The 23,738-nt window shown below is 46.1% G+C and overlaps 1 long non-coding RNA gene across 1 annotated transcript; it reads left to right on the top strand.

The window, feature by feature from the left end:
* Positions 1-3,010: 3,010 nt before the first annotated feature.
* LOC118970227 (uncharacterized) lies at positions 3,011-8,959 on the top strand. The gene is made up of 3 exons (XR_005058022.2): positions 3,011-3,115; positions 7,432-7,523; positions 8,782-8,959. It is a non-coding gene; the product is annotated as an uncharacterized lncRNA (long non-coding RNA).
* The last annotated feature ends 14,779 nt before the right edge of the window (positions 8,960-23,738 follow it).

The following is a 23,738-nucleotide window of genomic DNA, read 5'->3' on the forward strand; positions in this document are numbered from 1 at the left end:
AAATCTTGAAAGGGGCCAGAGCCACCTCACCTACAGAGAAACAAGAATCACATCCAACTTCTCCTCAGTAACCCAGGCAAGCAAGAAGGAAATGGATCGAAATACATAAAATATTGAGAGAAAAAAATGCCAACCTTGAATTCTGTAGCTGAAAAATTGTTCTTCAAAAGTGAAAGAGAAATGGCAACTTTCTCAGGCAAACAAAAATTGAAGGAATTTGTTGCCAGTAGACCTGACCTGCAAGAAACGTTAAGTTCTTTAGAGAGAACGAAAATGATATAGGTCAGAAACTTGGGTCTTCATAAAGAAAGGAAGACCATTAAAGGAGGAAAAACTGCAGGTAAAATCAAAATTTCTATTTTTCTTATTCTTAAATGATGTAACAACAGTGTGTCCAAAATAATAATGCCAAAAATGTATTTGATTATGTATGCTTATGTATACATCCTATATATGTGCATGTATGCTTACATATAAATGAAATGAGTAACAGAATTGAGACAAGGAACAAGAGGGGAAAATTAGGATTTTTTTTTTATTATTAGGTACTCACACCGCCCATGAAGTGGTGTAGCATAACTTGAAAGTGAACTTATATTAGTTCTAAATATATATCGCAAACTCTAGGGCAACCACTAAAAAAGGTTTTAAAAAAATAAAGAATTATAATATGCTAAGAAAGGAGAAAAAATTGAATTATATAAAACATCAAAACCACAAAAGGCAAAAAAAAGTGGAAGACAAAAATAGGAACAAAGAACAAGGACAACAAAGAGAAAACAGTAGCAAATATAGTAGATAAGAGTCCATGCCAATAATCACTTTGAATGTCAGTGATCTAAAAAGACCAATTAAAAGAGATTGTCGGAGTGGATCAAAAACCAAGATGCGATGCTCCATGTATCACGCACACACACACGCCATGGGCCATGAGTGTAAGCTTTTACAGAAGGCTTGTGAACACACGCAAGAACTGTGCAGGACTGGAAGAAAGCACACAAGCTTGAGCGTTCAGCTCTGCCCTGGGGAAAGCAAATGGGAGACTGTCAGCACCCAGTCTGGCTTTGCAGGATTGAGAGAAGACATACAGTCTTAAGAATTCTTCCCCAAAAGAGAACGTGAAGTGTGGAGATGTTTCCATAGAAAAGATCTGAAAAAGATTCCAAATCCCTCGAAGGGCTGACAGGTTAAAGGTGTTTCTTTCCCAGTGCCAGTCAGAAAGACTGGAGGAGGGGAATACTTCAAATGTGAAGACAGCCACGCAAGACCTCAAGGAAAGCAAAAAAATCAAGGAGACCTGATATTACCAAAGGAACCCGACAGTTACACGTAACTGACCCCAAAGAAATGGAGCTTTATCATTTGCCTGATAAAGAAAATTCAGAATAATTGTTTTAAGGGAGCTAAGTGAGCTCTAAGAAAGCACAGAAAGGCAACTCAATGAAATCAGGAAAATAATACACTGACACCAAGGGCAGCAAGGTGACTAGGCCAAGGTCACTAGCTAGGAAGTGGCAAAGCTGAGAGGTTAACCCGGATCTGCCCCATTTCACCAGGTTGCTACTTCTGCCAAAAGCATCAAGTATAGCAATTCATCAGGCATAGCAATGCGGGGTTTAAGAAGAATGGGTCTGGAGCCATGTTCAAAATCCTGATTCCTCCCCTACTAGTTATATGACACTGGGGAGGTCTCTAGCCCCTGTACCTCAGTGTCCCCATCTGCAGAATGAGGCTAGTTCACTTAAGCGACAGCTCTGTATTAAGCCGCTCAGGGCCAGGAATGAGATGAGAGTGAGGCGTGACTGTACAAGTCCAGGGTCGGAGTCTGTCTGTATCTGAAACTTTCATGTTCATCACAGATTATTTTTTACATTGGTTTTTATTTTTTACATATTGTTTATCTTGCTTCCTGAGTTTTGGACACTGCCTTAAATCCTGCACTTACCTCACCCTAGTTCCAGCCCTGTCCTTGGGGGATGTAGCAGTCAGCAAAGCAAAACCCCGCCTTCAAGTGATGCATATCCTAGAGGGCTAGGCCACCGATCAACAGATGAAAAATGTACGACGTGTCTGGAGCTAAGAAGAAAAACGCAGTTGAGTAAAGAGACAGAGACATGGGTCAAAAAATAGTACCCATCTCACTAGGCTGGTGTAAAGATGAAAACAAACGAGCCATAGAAATTGCCTAATATAGAGGCAGGCATGTGGTAAGTAGTACCCAAACATTGGCCATTGATATGACTTAAGTGCTGGCTCAGGAGCCCCACCCTGGTTAGAGACTCTGGGGTTCTGCTCTCCAGGGGCTCATAGCATCAGGCAGTGTCTCATAAACTGTGCGCTGAGCCCCACTGGTGCAAGGATTCTTAAACGTCATGGGCCATGGCCCCCTGGGCAGTCTGATGAAGCCCACGGACCCCTTTTCAGAATAATAATTTTAAGTTCATAAAATAAAATACATAGATTTACAAAAGAAACCCACCTATTGAAAAGCAATTATATCAAACTATTTTTACATAGGTGATATACATGTGCTTCTCTATTAACAAATTCAATGACAAGAACTAGCAGAGGACCTAGTAATTACCACAATTTTAAGGTAGTAAAGAACACAAATGCTATTTCAAGACCTTTGCAACAATTATAATGGTATACAAAACACTCTGATTTTTATTAGTGACAATTTTATTAGTCACACTACTGCTAATATGTCTATGATTTGTTGCCTATATTCATGGCTAAAGGAAGTGTTGTATTTCCGCTAGAGGTCAGTGAAAATAAAGATACAGAATTTTGGCCCATCCGAGTTCACAGGCCCAGATTACACAACCCCATATTAAGGTACATCAAAATCTATTTTATGGGTCATAATTAGCACTTTTTTAATGAGAGGATAATGTAGTCTGGAATGGAATAGAGTAAAATAGATGAGTAAGCATTGTTCATAATAAGGTGAGTACAGATGCAAGAAACTTTCATTTTAATTGTGAGTGTGTGTGTGTTACAGGTCATGATGCAAAATATACTTCCTGTGATTCATGGAGTATCTGAGAAGCAGATATTGAGAAGCAGTAACATAGGGGAAAGTTGGCCCAGCACAGCCACTGTCACATTGCAGGTACAAACATCTTTGTCCCTCCCCTTGGGGCCCCCATCTGCCCTCCTGCCAACACGTAATAGACAGACAAGACCAAGCTCAGAAAAGGCCATGTTGTCAGTGAGTGCACAGCTGGGTCCCCGTCCTCAGGGAGAGGAGCAGGTGTGGCAATGCCGGTGTCCTGAACTCATCGTCTGTCTGGAGACATGCCCCTCCTGACGGCCACATGGCCCCACAGCAAATATTAGGAGTGCTGTTTGTGGCATGTCTGGAAGTGCCAGGCTGCAAAGGTTGGGGGCTAATTAAATGGCCTCAGATGAGACACTATAGGTAACAAAGGCCAGGCACATATTTTTGTGCTTTTCTGGATGTGTGTGGGTTCTTCTTATTCCAAATCCTGGCTATTGAAGAAGAGAGTCTGGGAGAGGATATTAGAATCAGAAAAACAAAACTTCTAAGGAATCTACTCTCCAGTCTCCCAAAAGGAAGAGTTTGACCCTCTGCAGATGGGAGATGAGGCACCAGACAATTCAGCTGTCAGAGGTGTTGGCAGTTAACCCTGTGCTAACAAATAGGACATTTCTACCCAGGAAAGATGGGCTTATGGGGGCGCAGTTCAAGCTGCAGCTCAATCTAGTAGCTTAGAGGAGAAAAAATCTGACACATCTAAATTCAAATTCTGGCTGCACTACTTCCTTGCTGTGTGACCTAGAGCAAGTTATCTTCCATCTCTGGACCTTGGTTTTCTAGTCTGTGAAATGAGAAGGTAATAGCATCTATTTTGAGATATTGCTGGAGCACTTCAGTGAAAAGATGTGAAGTGATTAGCCCAAGGCTGGCATACAGTGAGTGCTCAATAATGGTAGCTCCCATTGTTACCGTCATTATTATTGCCCCTGCAGCCTGGGGCCTACATTGGGTCCTTAATTGTGCAGGCTGAGCTCCTCCCAATAGGCAGAAATCATGGAGAACATAAAATCTTACTAGTTAACATTTATTGAGCACTGACTGTATGCCAGTCACTGTTCTAAGCACTTCACATGCATTTGCTAATTAATTCTTAGCAACAACCCAATGAAATACAACCTATGAAATTATCATCCTGAGTATCATCATGAAATTATTATTATTTTTTTTAGATAATTATTTTTTATTGAAGGGTAGTTGACAAACAGTATTACATTAGTTTCAGGTGTACAATACAGTGATTCAACATTTATATACATGATAATTCTAGGTACCAGCTATCACCATACCAAGTTGTTACAATATTTTGACTATATTCCTTATGCTATACATTACATCCCAGTTACTTATTTATTTTACAATTGGAAGTATGTACTTTTTTGTGTGTGTGAGGGCATCTCTCCTATTTATTGATCAAATGGTTGTTAACAACAATAAAATTCTGTATAGGGGAGTCAATGCTCAATGCACAATCATTAATCCACCCCAAGCCTAATTTTCGTCAGTCTCCAATCTTCTGAAGCATAACAAACAAGTTCTTACATGGAGAACGAATTCTTACATAGTGAATAAGTTACATGGTGAACAGTACAAGGGCAGTCTTCACAGAAACTTTCGGTTTTGATCATGCATTATGAACTATAAACAGTCAGTTCAAATATGAATATTCATTTGATTTTTATACTTGATTTATATGTGGATACTACATTTCTCTCTTTATTATTATTATTTTAAATAAAATGTTGAAGTGGTAGGTAGATGCAAGATAAAGGTAGAAAACATAGTTTAGTGTTGTAAGAGAGCAAATGTAGATGATCAGGTGTGTGCCTGTAGACTATGTGTTAATCCAAGCTAGACAAGGGCAATAAAACATCCACGGATGCAGCAGATTTCTCTCAGAACAGGGGGGGAGAGGTTCTAAGCCTCACCTCTGTTGATCCCCAATTTCTCACTTGATGGCCCCCCTGCGACTGTGCCTGACTTCATCATGAAATTATTAACAACAACTCTGTACTATTATCATCGCCCTTATTTTACAAGTGAGGAACTCTATTAGTTATCTATTGCTGCATAACAAATGACCCCAATCCTTAGCAGCTTTAAACAACTAAATATTTATGACCTAACACAGTTTCTGTGTCTTCAGAATTTGGGAGTGGCTTAGCTGCATGGTTCTGGGACAGATTCTCTGATGAGGTTGCCATCAAGGTGTCAGCCCTCTGAAGGCTTGACTGGGCTGGGGGATCCCCTCCTAAGGTGGCACCCTCACATGGCTGGCAAGTGAATTTGGAGCTATTAGGAAGGCTTAGGTCTTCACCACTTGAATCTCTCTGCACAGTTTCTTGCATGTCCTCATAATATGGCTGAGGGCTCCCCCCAGAGCCAGTGAGCCAAAAGAAAGAGATGTTTTTCCCCCAATTTTTTTTACTGTGACAAAATACATAGTAACATAAACTTTACCATCTCAAGCCATTTTTAAGTATATAGTTCAGTGGTATTGAGTGCATTCATACTATTGTGTACCCATCACCACTATTCATCTCCAGAACTTCTTCATCTTGCAAAACTGAAACTTTATAGTCATCCAACTATAACTCCCTACTCCACCCCCTCGTCCCCTGGCACCTACCATTCTGCTTTCGGTTTCTATGAATTTGCCTACTCCAGGTGCCTCATACAAGTGGAAGTATATCTGTCTTTTGTGACTATCTATTTCACTCACCATTTTATCCTAACAGTTCATCCATGCTGTAGCCAATGTCAGAATTCCCTTCCCTTTTAAGGCTGAATAATATTCCATTATCACAATGTCTTTCTATCATCCAGCCTTGGAAGTCACACACACTGTCACTTTTTCAGTGTCCTATTGGTCACACGGATCAACTCTGTTCACTAGGGCAGGAGACAATACAAGGCCGTGAATACCAGGAGGGGAGAATCACTGGAGCCACCTTGGAGGCTGGCTACCACAGAACTGAGGCCCACAGGCTTAGAGATTTACCTAAAGTCACACAACAGGCCAGAGGCAGTCCCAGGATTGGAGCCTGGATCACATGACACTCTGTGATCTCACTGCCCCCAGTCCACACCTGGACATGGCTTCCACCAGTGAAGGAAGCGGTGCCTGGTGGGGTGGAGACTGCCTGGGCAGAAGGTCAGGAGGCCTGGGCTAGAGTCTCCATTCTGCCACTACCTCACCGCGGGACCTTGGGCAAGGCCCTGCCCCTCCCAGAGCCTCAGTTTCCTTAGGAATCGGGCAGGGGCAATAGTAACTACCTCCTGGGTCATTGAGATAAAGAAAGAAAATTAATACATCATATAAGGCTTAGTCCACAGACAGGCAGAAATAATACATTACCCTCTTTGTAAATTTTTTTCATGTTTATTTACTTACTAAGGAATCATTTCATGTGATAGTTATAAACGTATGAGAGGGTATGCAAGGAAAATCTCCCTCTCACCCTGTCCACCAGCACCCCAGTTCTCCTTTCCAGATGCAGTTACTAGTTTCTTGTTGAAATATCCCATTTCTTTGTTTTCTCATATTCCCCTAATTTCCAAGGACCTGCTGAGCAGGAGAGAATGCCAGCTCAGCCCCTCTTGGGGCTGGAGAGCCTGGGGCAGGCCTGGCACCAAGGCATGGATGGGGCAGGGGGCGGGGCCTTCCAGTTATCCATTGTCCAACCAGCTTAGCAACTGTGGACACGTGCCTTGTCCCAGGCATGTAGAATCCTTGGAGCAAAAGGAAGGAGCTGGGATTTGAACCCATGTCCAGAGCCTGAGCCCTCAGCCCTCTATTGCTCCACCAAGTTCAGGGCGTCGTGCCTTACAGCATTAGAGAGAACATCAAAACTGCAAGTGTGTAACTGCCCAACAATGATGAATAGCAGAGCCTCTCACTGGAATAATATGTATTACTTAACATTTTAACTGTGGACATTTTGGAGATATTAAAAATTCTTAAGCCATAAAGTTAAAAATAAATAAATCCTAGACACAGCTAAGGCACCACGTCTTTCAGGGGACTTTGCAGATCCCTTCCCCCATCAAAGGCAGGACTGGGTGTTCCCTCTGGCCTCCCACAGCCTTCTGAACCTGTCCCATCACAGCCCTTATGGCACCAAGCTCTAACTTCCAGTGACTTCAGTGAACCGGTTAACCTGGCAAACATGGGAGCCAGACAGCCCAGGCTCACATCCTGGCTCCTCTGCTTTGTGACTGTGTAACCTTGGGCAGGTTATTCCACCTCTCTGTGCTTTATGAACTGGTGCTAGCAACAGCTACTTTCAAGAACTGGAGTGAGGTAAATGTGTTGTCTCTTGCAAACTCCTTGTTATAGTCAGTAATGTGTGTTACTTCCTGTGGCACAGGCCTTTCTGCACCAGACTGTAAGCTCCATGCAGGCAGCAACCTCGTCTCAGCAACGTGTGTCCCAAGCACCCAGCACAGAGCCTGACATGAGGTATGTACTCAGGGTTGCTGAATGAAGCCAGCCATTTTTCCACAAATATTTATTGAGGGGCTTCTCTGTGCCAGCTCCTACAGAGACGAAGGTGAATGAGAAAGACATAGTCTGTGTTCTAATAGGGTTTCTATTCCCAAAGAGGAGACAGACAAATAAATGGGCAAATAAATAAACAAGAGGACATAGGCTACTGTTCAGCATTGCGGAGAAAATGATACAGCTGGTGATACTGCATGACTGGGGAGTATTACTCTAAATGGGCAGTCAGGCAAAGCATCCCAGAGGCGGTGATTGTAAAACAAGATCTAATCGACAAGAAGGAGCTAGCCACAGGAAGAGCCAGATGAACAACCTTTCAGGAAGAGGGCACTGCAAGTGCAAAGACCCTGAGGCAGGAACATTCTTGGGAGGCCAGCTCAGCTGGAGAGGGGTGAGTAAGAAAGGTGGTCGTTAGGAGGAGGGAGAGTTCAACAGGGCCCATTGCACAGGACTGTGTCAGGTAGGGTCACTCTGAGAGCCGTGGGCTGCCACACAGGGCGTAAGCCAGGGAGAAACATGGTCCTTGCATCCAGAAGCCTCCCACATAATCATGACAGTCCCTGCCTAAATCTAGAGACATCTGCTCATCCAAGGCAGCATTCGAGCTCAGCCCACAGTGGCTCAACTCAGGAGTCAGCGCCATCCGTCCTTGTCTCAGCCTCCCTGCAAGCCAGACTCATGGCTCCATGAATATAAATGAGGCCTTTTGCTGACTCGATTTCCAAATGAATCCAGACATTCAAGATCTCTATTCCAGAAAATGTGAAGTTTATGTAATGAAAATTAAAAGAGAAATTGGGTAAGTACCTTCTTAAGTGCCTGCTTCCTGGGCAAGTGAGCCAGGTCTGCGCATACTGGCAGGAGATGGATGAAGGCACCTCCCAAGGGCTGCTGAGAGCCTGTGACCAGCAGGGATGCAGGGAGCACATTGGCTGCAGGCAGGGGATGAAGTCCCATTGTCTCAAAAGAAGAGCCATGATAATCACAGATCATGTTCACTGTTCACTGCTTCGTGTCCAGCCCTGATCCAGGCATTTTACTTATATTGGCTCTCTCATTTAACCCTCACAACCACCTGATGGGATAGACATTACTATTTTCCCCATTCTACAGATCGGGAAACTGAGGCTCATCTTGAAAAAATGACTTGATCAAGGTCATGAAGCAAAATAGGGGCTAATTTGAGACTCACTTCTTTTGTCCATTACCCCTGCAGAACCTCCTGTCCAGAACTCAGACAATGCACAATGGAGGAAAGGATCAGGAATCTAAGCTCAAACCACCAACCTGCTGTGTGACCTTGGACAAGCCACTTACCTCCTGAGGACCAGTTCCCTTATAGTCATCACCTCTTCTCCACAGAGTTCATCTCGGAATTAAAAGAGATAATGTATAAAGACACCAGGCACAGGATTTCAGATGCCCTCTTAAACTGGTTTTTTTGTTGTTGTTTTTTTATTGTAAGCTCTTAGAACTGGAAAGTCCTAGAATAGCTTCAGGTATGGCAGGATCTAGGAGCTCTAATGATGTCATAAATGTTGTTTTCTCTCTGCATGTTGTGGACCCTCAGTAGGAGCTCCAGGTTCTATCATTCCTACAACTAGAAATCTTAGTTGCAAAAGAGCTTTTTCCCAACAGGGCAGCAAAAGTACCAGGATTCACTGATCAGACTAACAGGGGTCATATGCTTATCCTATAACAAACCTCTATAGCCAGAGGGATGGACTGTGATGACTGGGTCAGCCAGTTCCCATGCCCACCCTTGGAGCTAGGAGAAGGGATACAGAATGCCCACACTGAATCACTTAGACTGTGGAAGGAGAGGCTAGGCTCCCCAAGGGAAAAGAGGGGTGCTGTTATGAGAAAAAAAAGGAATAGCCCAGGAGGAATACCAAATGGTGCTCCTGACACATAGTAGGCCCTAAATAAATATAAGTTCAATCAAAAAAACAAATACCTACCCCAGAGGATGGTTGTAAGGGTAAAACAAAATAATATATACAAGTTCCTGTCTTAAAGGGACAAAAGATGCCGAGAATGGGTTTGGGTTTCTGGTCATGTGCTGATAAAAACAGATGCTGGGAGAGATTAGAAGGAAAGGTTTCCCCTGCCTCAGCCAGGCCTCCCCCACATTCACTTTCCATCCCTGGGGCAGAGCGGGGTCAGGACCAGAGTGAGGGGAGTGAGGTACCCGCCATGGCATAAAATGTAAGGAGACACCAAAAAACCCCATAATCAAGCTCTCAGAACTGGAAATCAGATCAATAATATTCTTAAAAATTAATATGAATACAAAAATTAATGATAAATAAATACTAACATTTTAAATAAGACATATCCATATATGGACACTATATATCACTTATATCCAAATGTTCAGACACATGCACATATGGACATATTCACAGACGTATTTTATATTTTTACATATAACTATGTACAGGGCCATTGAGTTACACGCCTCCAGGGGTCCCATTCCTTTGTAATCTGCATGAATGGCATCCCCTGATCTATGCAGGCACAGCCCCTGTGGCTGAACACAGCAGTCCTGTGTGTGAACACACACCTCCATGCACATGTAAATGCTTAACTACCCACCTATCACTAAATGAGTACCACATAAAACCACATGTGCAGACATGCCAAAAGATATAACTACACAATACAGTCTCATAATGCTCGTTTGCCTGCCTCAGGGACTTTGCACTTGCTGTTCCCGCTGCCTGGGCTGCTCTTGCCCCAGATAACCACGTAGCAACCTCTCTTGCTTCCTTAAACTTGTGCTCAAAGGTCACTTTTTCAGTGAGACTCTGACACCCCCACATCCTACCTCTGTCTAAAGTTACAACCTCCTCCACAGTCCATATCCCCTAACCTTGCTTTATTTCTCTCCTTTACACTTAAAACCATCTGACATAATATGTGTTTTCCTTTTTATCATATTTAAGGTCTATCTACCCTGATAGAATGTCAGCTCTATGCAGGCCAGGATTTTTGTCTGCTTTGTTGACTGCTGTGTTCCCAGCCTCTAGAACACTGCCAGGCACATAGTGACTATTTAATAAATATTTGTTAAATGAATGAAAAATGTCAGGGAAGTGGGGATCCCTGAAAACAACTGAGACCAAATTTTCCACTACCCCAGCAGGAAAGCAACCCGCAGTCAGATGTAAGTTGGTTTCTAGAGCTAAGTAACAATGCAGGGTACATTCTCAGTGCTGTCAGAGTGCTGCCTCATGTAAGCATCTCAACAGCCCCACTGTCTGTCTACTCCCAGTTTACACTGGAGGCAGCTAAGGCTCTAAGAGGGTAATTCACTTGCACAGGATGTCACAGTACAGAAGTGGTAAAGGCAGGTTCAAACCCAGGTACCCTGGGTCCTTAAAGCCCAGACTTTCCCCCTACACACACGTACACACACACACACACACACACACACACACACACACACACATACATACATACATAGAGGTGAGACACTCACATGCACACATACACACACTTATTTAGTATCACTAGGTCCCTCTAGCCTTCAGGAAATTTTCAGAAATGAGAACTCCTTCTCCCATACTGGGTATTTGGGATCCCCTCCACCCATCATCCTTACTGCATGCATTTGTCTTGACAATGGCCCTCACTCCTGTAAATAGTCGCATCTTCTGGCTCCCTAGTTGCCTCTTACCATGCTCAGAGGCTATTCCCTGGGCCTTACTCCATGCTTCACCCCTTCTGGGTGTGTGGGTAGTTCTAAAGGTCCACATGCACATTCTGTTCCCCCCATGGGGCCACAGGAAGCTTGGAAGCAGGCCTCCCCTTCCCTCCCTGCCCCTTCTTGGCTATGTGACCTCGAGCAGTCATTTCACCTCCTGTCCCTGCCTTACATGGTAGAGATGAAGAGTTAATGAGTTCGTTCATTCATTTAACACATAATTATTGAGCATCTTCCATGTGCCGGGCAATGGTCTAGATATAGCAATGACCAAAACACATGAGGTCTTCTGTGAGACAGACCACAAACAAGTTCTGGAAAGAAAATAAGATAGGTGAATGTGTATGACTGGAGGGAGCAGGGCAGGAACTACTTTACTTAGGGTGGTCAGGAAAGACCTCTTGAGAAGGTGACTTTTGGGCTAGACCAGAATCAGAAGATCACCATGCAAAGATACAGGGAAAGAGTATTCCAGGAAGGAAGTACAGCACATGCAAGAGCCCTGAAGCAGAGATGACTTGGTCTCTATAAGGAACAGAAGGCCCTTCCCTCAAGACAATGCTCTTAACTCTAGGAGGGCAGGCCCGAGTGTGAACCCTGAGGCTGCAAGTGGAGAGAGAGAAAGTGAACATTGACAGGGGATGTCGCTCAAGATGGCAGGAGGGAGTGAGCTCACCCAGCGGCCGCAGATCCAGCTTCCACCTCCTGCAGGGCCAGACTTGGGCTCTGAGCCTCTGCACCAGGTGAGAGCAAAAGGAGAGCAATAACAATACAGCAAGTTGTATATGCTTTACGCATACTAACTGGTCCGATCTCCATATCTCTAAGAGAGAAGCCACTATTATCATCACCATCTCCACTTTACAGATGGAAAACTAAGGCAAAGAGCTACTTGCCCAAGGTCGAATGGGTATTGATTGGCAAAGCTGAAAATATGGCAGCTCAGCCTGTGACCCCAAACATCATAAGCAAAGGGACTCAGTTCAAAGCCTGTCGAGTGGTGGACTGAAGCACGTGCCCTATACAGGGCACCACAACCCAGCTCCAGCCTATTGTTGGCAGCAAGTGGGAATGTGGACCCACTATGGCAAGATTTCTAACTTCGCAAATACTCCAGACTTTTATGTGAAGTCTCCTGATTTTAAAACGTGGCCTCAATTGTTTGTTTTAAATATCAGGCAGTCCAATAAAACAGAGCATCATTCTAGACATCTAGGTGGGAGCAGTCACATAATTGCTGGCCCAATGCAAAATGAAAATGCAGGATCCCTTTGTTCAAAAATTATCAAGATTTTCAAGATGGGAACAGCAGAGCATTAAACCAAGCATAGGCCCTTCGGAGCACAGGTCCTGTGCAACTGCCTCAGTGGCACATCTGTGAAGCCAGCCCTGCCTCTAAGGGAGGCACTTCCTAAACATTTGTGGAATCAAATGGAAGAGAGGGAAAAGGAAGGAAAACAGACATGAATTCAGCAGCTATTGCACGTCAGACATAGCTTTATACAATAGCTAACGCCTACCACGCTCACTGCGTGCCAGGTGCTGTGAGCATTAATGCATTTACACCTCACGGCAGCGCTATATATTCATTTCTGTTGTCTAGATGAGGAAATCAGGGCTTGGGGAAGTGAAGTCGTTTGGTTATCGCTCATACTTGACAGAAGAGATCTGATGTGGTGGGATGACAGAGAACAAAGGGGAGGAAGGGAAGAATCAGAAAGGGAGACAAACCCAAGAGGAATAGAAGCCACTTTGGGTCTCTCCCCCAAGCGAGGCTGCACACAGGTGTCTGCCAAAGTTGTGTGGAATTTGGGGAGGCCATCAAACCACGGAGAAGGGCCTGTGGCGTTTCGGAACCATGGTGCCATCCGCCCGGGCTTGGCTCCTCTCCGGCAATCCAATTACTAAACACAGCCACATTCTTTAAAAATGTCTTTCCCCTTATGTAATGCCATAGCAACAACGCCAAACAGATGGTGCTGTGACAAGCTTTTTAAAAGCTGATTAGGAGCTCATCTTTCAGAATTAATGTATGGGCATTTAAACGAGCTTCAGCCTTCCACAAACGTCCATCAGGAATCCATACAAGATAAATCGCTTGATGGACTGACCACGCTCACCTCCACCCCAGCCAGAGGTTGATGTGACAGGTAGTCAAGTTGACTTGTGAGCCACAGTCAGAAGATACCCGGTTTGGATGGACTGGAGAAATACCTTGGGCCTCTCCCAAGCCCAAAACCTAGAGCCTACCAAGACCTTTTTTTTCAAACTTTTGCATCATCTTCAAGAGAGTGGACCATCTCTCTCTCCCAAAGGAAAATGGGTTAGTCACAAACTATGTCAGATGCCGCCAGCGAGCTGCTCCCCACCACCACCACCCTCCTTCCTCGGTGTTCAGGGATGAGATCATTCCATTTGGAGCCAAGTATAGATGGAGAATGCTGGGGATGTGCAAAGAAACCTCCTCAGAGTTCTTCCCTCCCACCATCACAAGCTGTACCTGCCAGGACAGGAAGGAACAGAAGGCTGAGCGTCCAGCCCCAAGTTCAGTCTCAGGGTTTCTGCAGGCCATGCATTCCTAAGCCACAGACTGGCTCTGTTAAACTAGGCTGCTGTGCTCTTGGCTAAGTGACATCTGTTGGCCTCAGAAGTTCAGAGCTGGATGAGTCTGTACAGAGGCTCAGAGAGGGGAAGAGACTTACTCAAGGTCATCCAGCAAGCTGGTGGCAAAGCCAGATAGCTAGATGGTAGCCCCTCCACCTCCCAGGAGGAGCATGTCTATTGTCTTGGACCTACCCAGCTCACATTCCTGCTGCCTCTAACCCCAGCATCCTGCATTTTCCTTGGGAAACTATCCCTTCCCCACTCTTGATCTCTGTGGTTCAAGTAGGAGTGACCCCTCCCTACCTCCAGGAATGTGCACCTGGCCTTGTCCCAGCTGGTCAGCAGTCCAGGTTCAGGGATGAGCATGTGAGATGAGTCAGGACAATAAGCAGGAACCCCAGGATGTCAGCAAAGGCAAAGGCCTTTGGGAATGAAAAGCTCTCTTCCTTTTGGTGAGGCTGAACTGGGAGGAAGAAAGCCCAGAGCTCCTGGCAGCCACCGCAAGGTATCTGCCTGAGAATGACGCCAACACAGAGGAGAACAGGGCCAAAAGAAAATGACACGACAGCTTCCACCTTTTAATCTCCTGGATCCAGCCATGCCTAAAGACAGAAACATTCTGGACATTTTAATGATATTCATCTATCAATTTCATTTTTTTTGCTAAAGTTGGTCGAGTTGAGTTCGGCACTCATCCCCCAAAAGGCCTTGGCTTGAGGCCCTTCGGGGTGGGCCAGGTTCCAGGAGCACCACACCGCACACGCTCCACCTCCGTCCTCACCATATTTCTGGTGGGTTCTTTGCAAGTGTTGGCTGGATGGAGACAGCTCTCCCTCTCCGGCAGATTCCCTGACTCTATACAAGCTCCAGCGACACACTGCAAAGTGAACAGCTAAGTGACTGTCCCACCTCACAGTCCCCAGAGACTGCTCTGCCCCCTGGGAACCCGTAGCCAAGCCGCTCCCCGCCACAGGAGCCTCTGCCTTCCTGTTCCGTCAGGAGCACAGGCTGTGGAATACAGTTCAAAGCCCAGCCCCAGCATTCCTAATCATGAGCCTTCATCCACGTTACTTGACTCTCCTGAGCCTCAGTTCCCCTTCGGTAAATGGGAAAAGGATTGCCTACCTTAGGTGTCCTTTGAGATTATTAAAACAGACATCACTATTTGGGGGCAGAAAAATGATAGCTACAAGGGACTCTAAAAGGTATGTACTGCGGAACTCGGGCAGTCTGCTTCGGAAGACAGCAGCTGAACACATAAAATGAGTTCCACGTAAAACAGCCTCCTGTGGCCCAAACAAGGGGCAGAGGCAGAGAAAGGCTGCTTCAAGGGAACCTGGCCTGGATGTGAGTCGGGCAGCACCCTCACTGGCCTCCTGGCCAGTCTGCCCCTCTCTCCCTCCATTGTGCCAGCTCCTCACCCTCAGATTGGCACACACAGGTGTTGCTGAACCGCTTGCCCAGTGACTCATTCACACTCCCAGGGAGGGGGTGCAGTGATTCCCAGGAGTGCCCAGAGTCCTGATTTAGGACAAGGGATTGAGTAGCAGCAACATGTGGGCCATTTCCTGCCCAGCCCAAGGACAGCTGAAAGATACATGCCCCCCACCCCTGCCAGCTCCATCCTCAGAGCTCCTGAGTCCACTGGCAGGGAAAGCTGGGCTGGCACACTGGGAGCCAGGAGTGGGAGGGAGCCACAGCTCCCCCAAAGTTCTCCATGCATCACAGTGGTCCCGAAGTGGGCCCATCTTTGAAACTGTTTTACTCAAACCCAAGATGGGACATTAAGTAATTGATTCCAGTAGTGATCTATGCTACAAGATGGATGAACTTTGAAAGCATGATGCTGAGTGACAGAAGCGAGCCACAAAAGACCATTTGTATGATTCCATGTAATGAAATGTCCAGAAAAGGCAAATCCATAGAAAAAAGCAAGTAAATTAGTGATTGTTTAGTGACTGCTTAGGGCTGGATGGGGCCTGATGAGTGAGGAGTAACTGCTAATGGGTTAAGAGATCTCTTTTAGGAGGACAAAGAATGTTCTCCAATTCGAGGATGGAGTGGCTTTGCGATCCTATGAATATACCAAAAAGGACTGAATAGTAGAGTTTAAATGAGTGAACGGTATGATATATGAACTTTATCTTGATGAAGGTATTCAAGAGTGTATTAGTAACAGTTGACTCCCAAGGGGAGAAAATTAGCCCCTTTTCAAGTCTGTTGTAATTCTTCCAATCTGTCAGTGAGCAAGTCTTCATTAGATCATCGTGTTGTCCTTACTGTCTCTCAAACACATGGTATTTTCTCGTGAACAAGGAGAGAACAGGCTTCAGGCTCAGCTCCTCAGGCAGGCAAAAACACATAGCCAGACCTGTTTGGTTTCCATTGTATTTATTTTTCTGATTGCCTTCTAATTATGGCAGCTGATTGTTTACCTATTCCCTCATTTATTTATCTGACAAATATGCACTGAGCATTATTACATGTTCCAGGGAACAAGATAAACCAAAAACCCTGCCCTCATGAGCTGATGTGCCCTAGCAGGGAATCTCAGCAGTAGGCGTAGCTCTTGAGTTCACATCCCCACTCTGTCACTAACTGTGTGACCTCGGGCAAGTGGCTTAACCTCTCTGAGCCTCAGTGTCCTCACATGTAAAATGGGGATAATTATTACACCGAACTCAGGATCAAGTGAGTCAGTATGTGTAAAGGGCCAGGACAGCGCTTGGCACACTGTAGGTACTTAATAAATGTTGGATACTGTTATTTATTTTCATTTCTAGTTGCAACAAACTTTTGCTCTTTAAACACTTGTATTTAAATACAAGCTTCCTTTCAAAATAAATTAAAGTAAAAAGTGGGGGAGGAGTGTAGAATAAAAAAAAAACCGTAAGTGTACAGGTAAAGAGAATAGGGCAAAAGTCACACGAGTATGTCTGGCGAATGAAATTTGGGCAGCCCTGAACTGGAGGGTGATGGTAGTAAGCCTATGACTCAGCTGGCACTGGGTGGAAACATAAAGCTATTTTCAGTGTCAACATAAGGACAAGGTCTGTTCCTTCAGTCTCAGTCTTGCAGACTTCTCCCCACCCCCTCATCCTGTGGAACCCCAAGCCCTGGGGGGTTTCCCAGGCAACCAGGGAGACTTTGGAAAGAGGGGTTTCAACAGTCAGGGGGCTGTGGCCGCTAGAGGAAGATGAGGCTGTGGACCTCAGGGCAGGAACAGCCCCAGAGCTGCCTGAGTTTCACCCACATCCCTCTGAGCCGGGGGCGGCTGGCCGCTGACTGCAGCAATGGCTGGTCCTGCAAGACTTGGGCAGCCACAGCGGTATTAGGACTCTCCTCGGCTCCAGGGATGTTTGCTTTCTGTGGGCCTCTTCCTCCATGCAAAGAATATTTTAAATCATAGTTTACAACTGCATTGTATAAAGATGGATATAATCCAGGCTGGATTCATTATGAGATTGCCATTATTATTATATCTTTTTTCTTCTGATTTTAAAAGAAATTAAAAGTAAAGCATTTTGTGGGCCCTAAAAGCATGTGAGCACCAGGGCCTGTCACTGTGCCTCTTGGGGAAGTTGGCCCTGAGCTGGCCGCAGAGCACAGACCCCAGAAACCACACGGGGCAGTCAGACTCAGTTCAGGGTCTGCTGAGGTGACCCTCTCAGAGCCTTGCCAGGCAAACCGGGCAAGTTGGTTAACCTCTCTGGGCCCTCTTTTCCTCGTGTTGGGAGGCAACGCAGTGGAGTGGTTAGGAACACAGCCTCTGATTCTGGAACAGGGGGGTTCATGACCCAGCTCCTCGGAGCCTCTGTCTCCAGTGGAAAACAGAGATATCCATCATCTCCTCGTCCCTGAAGTGTTGGGAGGATTCTACGAACACTGTGTGCAAAGAAAATAAAAATGATCATGACAATAACAACCATTTTAGCAACAAGAATGAGCAATTTAACACCACAAGGCAGCCACATGGATGAATCTTGTAAACTTCGGGTCAAGCAAAAGAAGCTGGATTCCAAAGGGCATCGTCTCATTTATGTCAACATAATTTGGAAAATTTGGAAAAAAGCAAAATGAAACTATAGTGTTTAAGGATTTGCATCAAAGTGAGTAAAGCTATCAGTGAAACTGTAAAATGGATTACCATAAAAGTCAGGACGGCAGTTTCCTTTAGGAGGGAGGGAGGGTGTGTGGCTGGGGGCACAGGGAACTGGGGGCTGCCCAGGTTCTGTTCCCTGCCTGGGTGATGACTGCCTCGTGTGTCTCCTTTCCAAACATTTGTTAACCTATTCATATATGTTTAGCCAATTCTCTGTAGGCAAAATTCAAATCCTTTAAAAATGCAAAATAATAACAATAGCAAACACTGATTGAGCGTCTACTGTGTGCTGGATGTTAGTCTAAGCTTCTAAGCACAGTGCCTGGCACGTAATAGCCACTTCACAAATGATAACCATTTAAAGTTACCATTATTATTGCCATACTCATTATATAAAACGGAGTTAATGTGAATTGTTTCAAAGGGCTTGTGAGGCCTGAATAAGGATGCATATGTAAAGCATCTATCTGGTGCTCAGCACACAGTAGGTGTGTGACTAAGGCAGGTGTTCTTTCTGCTTGTCCCAAACTCAGAGATACTTCTCAGGCTAAATAAACCCTCCTGAAATCCCCAACTAATCCCTCCCCAGGCCCATGCCCTTTGCATGCCCGCCCCTGCCAGCTGCCCACAGAAAGAATCTGGCTGACAGCTTGTCTCCATCCTCACTTTGATCCTCCTCCCCTGCCCAGTCCTGCCTGATGAGCTCATGCCCCAGTAAGACCTTCCATCACCTGTTCTGTGAGCCTGGCCTAAGGAGGGTGGGAGCTGGGAGAGATGCCTCTCTCTGGCACAGCCCTGGCTCTGTTTTCCATTCTCGCGACCCTCATCACAGCCTCACCAAAGTACCATGTTCCTCATGTTGGAGTATTTGCATCCAAAAAGAGCAACTTGGGATCAGCCAGAGTTTTAGGGCTAGAAACGCTTATCCAAAGATGAATGGAGGCTCTAGTAAGTGCGCATCTAGTCAGAGGATGAACCTCTATTAGTGGAATCTCAGGTCTAGGACAAGTAAGTGGAAGAGAAGTTCGAGGAGGATGGGCAGAGAGGGCCTCCCTAGAGTATGATAATATAGTCTGCCATTTATTTATTGGGCACCTATTATGTGCCAGGTTCATCGCATCTATTACATCTCATTTTCACAAAGTACTTATTATTATACCCATTTCATAGGTTAGACATGATGAGGGCAGCATCCCCTGCTAAGCATCTATGAGGGGCCAGGTGCTATTATGCAAAGGGCTCAGGATCCTCCCCATAATCTGAGTTGTGGAGACTGTCAGGGTCCGGAGAAGGGCTTGCCCAGAGTCCAGAGATGGGGTTTGAACCCATATCTGTGCAGTCTCAATGCCTCTTGTCAGCTACATCTGTCCCTAACACCCATCTGGCACCAGCATTCCCTGTCTAGGTTTGTAGTGAGTGGGGCTGCTCAATTTTAAAAGGAAGGAAATTAGCACCCTTGGAAATGTGGGAAAAACTCCCTGGACAGACCCCAGAGATGGCTCTTACTCCTACAGTATTATAATCCCAGCACAGGAAAAGTACTGTCAGTGGAAAACAGCCTGGATTGATCTTTAGAACTTGGCTCAGAGGTCTGAGCAGTTTAGGTTCCAGTTCCATTTCTGCCACTGGCCGAATGACCTTGGGCACCTCTTTTGTGTCTCAGTCTCTCTGGAAAATGAGGATCCTACAGGAATGCATCTGGGATCAGAATGTTTTAATGGCACACTGCATGTTAATGTGGCCTCACCTCCCTTCACACTCCCCCTGGCTCCCATCATAATGGCAGCACACTCCCACCTCAGAGCCTTTGAACTTGCTGTTCCCTCTGCCTGGAATGCCCTTCCCCCAGATACCCACATGACTACCTCCCTCATTTCCTTCAGATCTCTGTTCAAATGTCACCTCCCTAGTGTCACCTTCCTTGAAGAATAACAACCCTCAGAACTTCCCCCTGATTCTGCTTTCTTTCCCTAACACTCATCTCCCATCTGACAAATCACAGATTTACTTGCCCAATGTCTGCCTCCTCACAGCAGAATGTCGCCTCCTTGAGAAGGGGCCACACGTGCTTCGTTCCCAGAGCCCACAACATTGCCTGGCACATGCTCAGTAGTAAGTGCTCAGCAAGTTATGGAATGAATAAACGAATATAAAGAGCTTAGAATAATGCTCAACACATAGTAAGCACCCAATGAAAGTTAGCTACTCTCATAATTAGTAGGCTAAGAGCTTTCTGAGACACCTGCCCTAGTGGGAGGTGGTCTAGGAGGCTGATATAAACACAATTTGGGTCAAATCCTGCTGTGACCTTGAGTAAGTCACACTGCTTCTCTGAGCCTTGGTTTCTCCATCTATAAAATGAGGGTAATTAAACTGGGCTTTTAAGGAAATGGTGAGAAGTCAACAATAGTACAGCCCCCTTTTTTTGCTTCCTGGATGCCAAGAGCCATGCTAAATCATCAGCTTGCACAATCTCAATCTTCACTATTGCCCCATCAGGAGGCCCTCTTATTTATCTGCATTTTCAGATGAGGAAATTGGGGTTCAGAGAGGTTGTGAGATCACCCAAGGCCACACAGCTGTAAGTCGCAGGGGCTGCTCCTTCTCAGACACTGTCACCAGGACCCCCAGGCCCTGCCCCAGCCAGGGAGCAGCATCTCACCCCTGTGGCCCCTTCATCTCTCAGGCAGCAGAGAAGCCCCAGGCGCCAAGTCACACTTCACCCTGCCCAGGTCCCACTGCTTACCCTCCGGCCCCACCGCCATCCCCATAGCAGCACTGGCTCCTGGCATCCTGCACAGGCCACTTGCACCTCACGCAAGCCATGTGGCCCTGGGTCAGAAACCTTGTCCACTCAGCATGGGGCGCCCTCACCTGTCAGCAGCTCCCTGGAATGGGCCCCAGCTGGACTGGACACAGTACCTGCAGCCCACCCCAAATACCTGTGAGCATTTAGGGAGCACCTGCTGGGCACCTAGCCCTGCGTAGGCCCAGGTTCACACAATTTCTCCCAAATGGAGAAACCTTCTGGGCAATCCAATCTCCGTCCACGAGTTGCGTACAAGAGACTCAGCTCCTGCTCTTTTACAGTTAACACCACCAAGGGCTTCCATGTGTCAGGCCTCTTCTAAGCACTGCGTCCAGAGATTACCTAATGTATTTATCATCTGTCCACCCACTAGAACGTCAGCCCCACAAAGGCAGGAAGTCCTGTTTGCTGTGTTCATGGTTGTGCCCAACTCCTAGAATAGTACCTGGTGCAATAAAAACATGCCAAATGAATCATTTGGTCCAACAGCATAGGGCACCCCTGTGAGGTAGATGTTGCCCCAGTTTACAGACTGGGTAACTGAGGATCAGAGCGTTAGCTTGCTCCTCTCAGTCACTCAGCTAGTTAAGTAGTGGTGCCTAAGACGGAGCCACCTAAACCCAAAAAGCCTAAGTTGACACTCTTTAGCACTCCATTGCATTTTACAAAAGAGCCTATTTTATGGGAAGGATGCACTGTGAGAATTACTTAGAGGGGAGGTTCCCCACTCTGGGGTATCTGAAATAGGGCTAATTTGCCAAAATTTTATTTCTACACAACTTTTTCTAAAATTAGCGGTAAATGGCGCCCCCTGCTGGAAGAAACACAGCTCGTTCCGGTCGCGGCGGTGCCTCTGCGTGGGGCCACTGCCCTCCTGCGGCTGCAGCCTGCAGGAGCATAAAGATAGTTCAGCCCAGACTTACCCCCAGCCCCTTCCTCTGCGAGCCGACCCAGAACACCTCAGGAGTCTGTACCTTACCAGAAGACAGTGAAAGTTGGAATTTTGTCCTCCCAATACACTTTCTCTTCCCTTTTTCGTGTATCTGGGGAACTCCTGCCCTCACCCTATGTGGCCTTGGAAGGGCTGTCAGTCAGGGCACTTGGTCCTGGCTCCCCACATCTGTCACTAGAGTGGGCACCTGATTGAAGGGGACCAGTCAGAGTTCCCTCCTCTTGGCCACAGTGATTGGTTCAGGGATGGCCCGGGGACCCAAGCAGGACCAATGAGAATCTCCTCCAGAAATGACACACAGAGACAGGAGGAAGGACCACCTTCAGCTGGTGTTGCTAAGCTGGGAGGATGTGGGGCTGCTGGTGGCCATCTTGGCCACTCCTGGGAGAGATGCTGCTTGAGAATGAAGCCAAAATACAGAGAAAGGCAGAGAGAGATTGAGAGAGAGAACCACAGAGTGAGAGCACATCCCAACAATACTGTTTGAACTCCTGGCTCCAGCCACGCTTGAGGTAATATATTCCGAAAATTCCATCTCAGTCATGTAAACCATTAACTCTCCTTTTCAGCTGAGCCAGTCTGAGCAAAATTCTGTCACTTGCAATGAAAGGAATCCTAACTAATACAGCTCTCCATCTCCATCTCCTTCATCATTGCCTAAGTTCAGACCCTATTCTTTCAGTTGACATCTGTTGAGTGTCTGTCATGTGCCAGGTATTATCCTAGAAGCGTGACCTCATCACAGCATCCCCAGCGCTCTGGCCTGCCTCCAGTCCCTGCACTCTACCCTTCACAAGGTGCAGGGCTACCACCCTGCACCCAACCACCTTCATCTCCCGCCTGGACTATTGCAGTAGCCTCCCCAGTGGCCTCCCTGATTACTCATGAACCCCCTGACTTGCCTTTCTGCAATCAATTCTGCCAGATAGCATCTAAGGGATCCTGTGAAAACCAAAATCAGACCATGTCACTCCTCTGCTCAAAACTCTCCTATGACTCCCATCTCATGCAGAGAGAGTGCCCAACTTGATACCACAGCCTCCAGTCCCTATGTGATCTGCCCCCACACACACAACAATGCATATCTGACCTTATTCTGTCTCACTCTCCCTACACTCCAGCCACACTGGTCTTGATGATCCTTGAAAACAGTAGGCATGCCCTGCCTCAGGACCTTTGCACTTGCTAGTCCCCTTCTAGACATGCCCTTCCCCCAGATAGCCTCCTCCAGATATTAGTTCAAATGTCACCTTCTCAGTGAGAATGTCCCTAGCACTCTAACCCTCTTTCCTGCTTTATTTTCTCCATAACACTTAGCACCATCTGACATGCTATTTATTTGTTTATTATATCCTCCAACTAGACTGTCCATCAGGGTAAGTATTTCGGGCCTTCCCTGTCCCTTGCTGTGGTCCCAAGGCCTAGCACAGTACCTATCACATATGGGCACTCCGTAAACACTCAACAAATGAATGAATGAAACTGAACAGAGACCAATTATTAAGGACTTCAAACCAAGATGGGTTAATGAGTTGATAAATGTAATAGGACAAGAAATGGGAAGATATTAACACTATCAAAGTAACAGAGAGATCTGATTAAAGTGTAATCCAAGGAAAAATGTTTACAAATTTTAGTTTGACCTTGGGTTCATCTGTTTCAACTTACCCTACTGCTCCTGCTCCTTGGGGACACCTTGTTTTCTCCGCTCTTTCCCATAGCTGCCTATGGTTATCAGAGCAGGGACTACCCACCAAGGAGAAAACAGAATTAGATAGCCCAGCACCTCCCAGACCATGCCACTACAGGAAGCAGGGTTAGGCAGTCCTGGTGTCCAAGTCATCTGTAAGGCAGCCCTAAGGAGACTGTGGCATCTTGTAACTGGGTAAGTCCCCGGTAGTATCCTGCAGGGCTGGAGATCGGTCATATTTATCTCTGAAACTCAGGGCCTAGAACAGTGGGCCTTCCAGAGTGGGTCTCAATAAAGGTTTTTCAAG

Source organism: Manis javanica, chromosome 5 (genome assembly GCF_040802235.1).
Source record: "Manis javanica isolate MJ-LG chromosome 5, MJ_LKY, whole genome shotgun sequence".
NCBI lineage: Eukaryota > Metazoa > Chordata > Mammalia > Pholidota > Manidae > Manis > Manis javanica.